The sequence below is a fragment of the Lathyrus oleraceus genome, chromosome 2 (assembly GCF_024323335.1).
Source record: "Lathyrus oleraceus cultivar Zhongwan6 chromosome 2, CAAS_Psat_ZW6_1.0, whole genome shotgun sequence".
NCBI lineage: Eukaryota > Viridiplantae > Streptophyta > Magnoliopsida > Fabales > Fabaceae > Lathyrus > Lathyrus oleraceus.
This window is the reverse complement of record NC_066580.1, coordinates 256,633,205-256,638,277: the sequence shown is the minus strand read 5'-3', so window position 1 is coordinate 256,638,277 and position 5,073 is coordinate 256,633,205.

Genomic DNA, 5,073 nt, shown 5'->3' with positions numbered 1-5,073 from the left:
CCTGAGCATTTTCTCTTTGAAATAGTGTCCTTGTTTTTCATTTTCAATTGAGACGAAGTTGGACCAGTCCGGTGGAGGTCACCGGAGCCCTAGCTTCGGTGGTGTGTTGTCACACTTCTTGACCATCTGATCATGTTTGAATGTTCTAATTTGGACCTTTGGTTTAAATTACCACGCGTATAACACGTTGACTCAAGTCCACCATGGAACGCGTGCGTGTGGCTATCAGATCTGCCACCTCAATTAATGAGGGAGATCTGATGGCCTTTGTTTTTTCTTATTTTATTTTAATTTCTGATTTTATGTTTAATCCTTTTATTTTGTTTAATTCATATTAATTTCATTTTTAATCCAAAAAATATGGGACTTTCACCAAAAATCTACAAATATGTTTCTGTTTTAAAATTATTTTTTGGATTAGTTTTGATATTTTTCATGAATTAAATGTTTTTATGCATATTTTTAATTGTTTAAAATTACTTATGACTTTTCAAAAATCATGAAATTTTTTGTATAAGGTCCTTTGACCTTGTTTGACCTAGGATAAATCTCTTGGCAATTTATTTGGTGTTTTGAAGAGATTTTAGGTTTTGACCAAATTAAAATGTATTTTAATTCACTTTTAACTGAATTTTTAATTGTTTAATTGTCTATAAATTATGTTGAGCAATTTTAATGGTCTTGTGATGTGTGACTTTCTGTTTAGGCCTTGGTCAAGGTTGATTTGACTTTTGTTGGATCAAAACCATTAGATTTAGGGGATTAATGAAATGTACATTTCATATCCCAAAATGAATGGATGGTTTTGATTTGATAAAATCCTCCCTTGGTCAATTTGTGTTTCTATCTTCCCCTCCCTCTTCATCTTCATCCATATTCTTTCTCATTCCCTCATTTAACTAATAAAATGTCTAATGTCTTACGGCTAATTGGTTCATCAATGACCTTGTTCAGATGAACCAATACAAGTATGACTGAGATAGGTCCCTCCCTCTTGATCGTTTCTTTTAGTGTGTGGTATGTTTTAGGAGTTAGGTTCTTCATACCAAATCTCTAACATGCATTAACACCTAAATTTTTATTGCCCGACCTCAGATAGTTGTGACTTCTACATAAGTCCAATTACGATTGCTTAACATAGAGATAAATTTGACCCTAATGGCATAACATTCTAGTAAGTGATATTGTAGATATCCCATTCTTCATGGTATTATGTGGAGACTTGACCTTTTTTCCTTTCAAAGGAGCTAGTGGCATACTTGTTGAATTATCCAAGTTGGAGCCCTTCTCATGGAAGATGGCTTGGTTTAAGGATTCATAATTGTGAATGAATGGTTGAGTGTTCTCCAAAGAATTACTTAATCAATTAAAAACCACCACTAACCCTTGACTAACTTTTGACTAACATTTGACTAATTCTTATTAATATTGCTTTACTTTCAAATGATTTACTTTATGCAATATAAATTTCAGTCATTTATCATTCATTGCCATTTACATTTCATTTAATTTGTTTATGCTAATGCCATTTTCACTTTGCTCATTTGAGCCATATCTTGTGATTGTATATATTGTTTGTGTAGTTTGATTTCTGTTTCTGGTCTTAGGACCTTAAAATTAGGGGTGGCAATTAGATCCATTTAGACAAAATCCATCCAATCCATCCACCAAAAAATCCATCCAATCCATCCACTACATAAAAATTAAGTTAATGGATTGGATTAAATCCATCCATTTATAAGCATGGATTGACTCAATCCATCCAACACATTTTAATGATCCAATGGACTTTTTTTTATCTAATTTTAAAAAAATGAATTCTTTCAAATATTAAAAAATTATTTTTTTTGAAAATAAAAAAATTATTTTTTTCCGAAAATAATCGTTTTTTTTTAAAATACAAAAAAATGATTTTTTCCAAAAATTTTAAAATTATTTTTTTGGAAAATACCAAAATTCGATTTTACTTTCGAAAAAGTTATTTTTTTAAGAATATAAAAAAATTTATTTTTTTCCCGAAAATAAAAATTCCAAAAATAATTTGAGTTTTTTAGAAAAAAACTGAACTTTTTTCATTCAAATACAAAAAAATATTTTTTTTCCAGAAAAATATAATTTTTACAAAAAAGTAAGCGATTTTGTTCAAAAGTAAAAAAAATGAATTTTTCAAAAATACAAAAATTATTATATTTAAAAAATGATTTTTTTCAAAAAAAAATGGATGGATGGATATCCATCAGCTAAAAATATGATAATGGATGGATTGGATGGATTTTATTCTTAATGGATGGATTGGATGGATATTTTTAAGAAACTTTTAATGGATTGTTAATGGACTAATGGATTGTTTTGATCCACCCATTAACGATCCAATCCATATCCATCCAATCCATCTATTTTGCCACCCCTACTTAAAATACTTAATAACAACAAAACCCCTAAAAAATGTCTAGTGGACTGTTGATCTTGATTTCAACTTTTGGACTTAGAATTAGGCAACATTCCCTATGCAAAAGGGACTTGGCCAATACCAACATTTTGAGACCAAGCTATTATGGATTAGCCTTCATCTGATCCAAGCCTTAGATTTTGTTTGAATTCATCTACTACTCTGCCTTTGTGCTTAATTTTTATTTTGATCATGTGCCTAATGCTTTGTTCTGAGTTGATCAAGGAATATTTCATCTGATACTTTGGAAGACAATGAAGATTGCTAACTATTGAAGTTGCTTGCTTGGATGTGGCTATCTATATTTGGTGCCTTGATCTTCATAATGTCTGGATATTGATAATTGCTCCTTGTTTATTGCTTGACTCAAAGTCCAAAGGGAAAGTGGGTTTTCTTTATGACATTCTTGTCTATTGGATTGCATCCCATTGGTCAGATCTTTTTGTTAGACTATGGCACGGATCTAGAAGGGGGGGGGGGAGGGTTGAATAGATCCCAATTAAAATTTGAGTCGACGGTACCAATTAAAAATTGGTTTTGAAAATTTGTTTTAAGTGCGGAAGCGGCCGAGGAAAATATAGTCTAAAACGAATTGTTATTGAAAAACTGGATATGCGTCTAACCTATGGATTAATGATAATGTAGAATAAGAATCACTACACTAGTCACACTATCAATGATTTATTTCACTTGCTAGGATTCCTAGTTCCAATGATTCAAAGAGCAAACCAAACTAGATACACAACTAAGATAATTTTGGTTTAGGCAAATTATCAAACACTTGGTGTGCAAAAACACTCCAAGTGATATTTATGTTGAGTAAGTGATTCCAATTAGTCTAGTACAATATTTTATTGTACTTTGGATTCAGAAACAGAGTTTTAACTTCTTACTCAATTAATATCAAGGTTTGATAAAAAGTGCTTATACAAAAATCACTTATTTTTAAGCCAAAAACAAATATGCTGAAAAATAGAGAAGACAAAGATTTGATGAGGCAGTTCCCCCGTCGTCCTCGCTTCGGGGTACATCTGCCCTCAATTCTAAAACTAGAATTGAGATTGCTTTAATAGATATCACCGGTTGAGTATAACAGTTTATACAAGGATTGACAAGCAAATATACAACAGAATTCTCAAGACGTTGAATGTTGCTTCCACTCCTTGTTCCTTGATTCAAGGTGAATCAAGTCCTTCGATTATTGTTGATAGACCTCCGATTCCAGCCCCTTTGTTGAATAACCCTCAGTTCTTCAAACCCTCGGCTCGGCTGATCTCAACTACAACAAATCGAATCCGAAATCTTCCCTTCAATATCACTGAATCCGCTACTAGATTGATGAAGACTTCCTCTTCTCAATCACCTTCGTTCGGCTGAAAATTGATGAAGAATTCGTCCAAAAACCCCCAAAATCAAACCAGTCTTGGAGGACAAAACCCTAAAGGTTTTATACAAGAAAAAACCTGTCGCAAGCTTCAACCCGAACCGGATTCCCCAATCTCGGCTTCGAACGTTATCACCTTTAACCAATCACAAAGCACTTCAAAAATGGTTGTGTGTAATTGATGTGTTGTGAGATGTTGAAGATGAAGATGAAGAATCTTGGACACCTATTTCACTTTTTCTTGTTATTTGTACACTTGAATCAATTTTGTCAAATGTTGGTTGAAACAAGTAACTAAACTTCTATTTATAGTAACAAACCAACCAACCCACTTAACAGCTTTTCAAACAGAGGGGGAAATACTTGAAAACTGAATTTGCGCACGAACGGCCGACCATAGCAGGTCTATGCGTCGACGCATAGCCTGCAGTTTTGGACAGTCTGAAAAACACATCAGTATGCGTCGACCATAGGTCGGCGTGTGCTGACCCATGGTTCATGCGCTAAACCCTGCGGTCGACTCAAGCCTTTTGTGCGCTGACCCGTGAGGAAATGCACTATGTTATGCGCCGACCCTACGGTCGACTCAAACCCATGCAAATCTGCAAAAATTCAGATTTTTGTGGTTTTCATGCATTTTGTCATGACCATATTTTATCCACATATGTTGTATGAAATATAACAGTTTAGATGAGCATAGAAAAGGATATGATAGGTGATATGTTGCATTTGTTTTGTAGAGGCGGAATCGACAATGCCGATTCATCCATGGTGGTAACTTATCATCATCGAAACCTATGATCGTATGTTGTATGACAGTTTTCCCTTACATACTCCCCCTTTTTGATGATGACAACCTGTGTGAAACCAAAGAAAAAACAACATGCAATATTTACACACACTCCCCCTTTCTTTTGTAATCTAAGGTTGGCTGCAAAACAAACTATTAATTGTTGTGAATATCTTGGCTTGGCTTTGGTACATGCTCTTCTCCCCCTTTGACAACATCAAAAAGAGAAAGAGAACTATTATTCAACATAACATGATATTCAACAGGAGATAGCGAATCATATAACAATACCACACCAAATATTATTACTGAACAAATTGAAAAGGAGATAACATTAAACTAGATTAACAAACAAGCATAACAGATAATAAGTTCAGTCAAACAACAAAAGTACAAATGCACATGCAGTGTTATGCCCTAATGGCCTCGTCCTCGACCGAAACAAACATC